Source organism: Capsicum annuum, chromosome 9 (genome assembly GCF_002878395.1).
Source record: "Capsicum annuum cultivar UCD-10X-F1 chromosome 9, UCD10Xv1.1, whole genome shotgun sequence".
In the NCBI taxonomy this organism is placed as follows: domain Eukaryota; kingdom Viridiplantae; phylum Streptophyta; class Magnoliopsida; order Solanales; family Solanaceae; genus Capsicum; species Capsicum annuum.
In genome coordinates this window covers 52,393,643-52,394,082 of record NC_061119.1, presented here as the reverse complement: position 1 = coordinate 52,394,082, position 440 = coordinate 52,393,643, and positions in this window count along the sequence as shown.

Here is a 440-nt window from a genome sequence, read left to right as displayed (position 1 = left end):
TAATATGAAATAATTGAACAATCATAATAGTTTTCATCTAATAGAAATGAATGTTAATTGATTTTTACCACAATATGTAATAACATTAAACAAAATAATATTAAATCATAATAGTTTTCCTCTAATAGAAATGAATCTTAATTATTTTTTACCACAATATGAAATAATAATTTATATTTAAATAATTAACAAAATAGCTTTTTGTTATGAAATGGTAATTTTTTGTTATAAGAATTCAAATAGTTAGTTCTCAAGATGATACTTGTCTTAACTAATAATAATTATGTTAAATATGCATTTTCTTTTATAATTATATGATTTTTTTACAAAATTAGTTAGAATCAACTATGATCAGAATATATGATGAAAATATATTACTTTTTCATATAAAATTATTGCCTCATGATTAGTTGTATTACAATTTAGTAGCACTTACCATA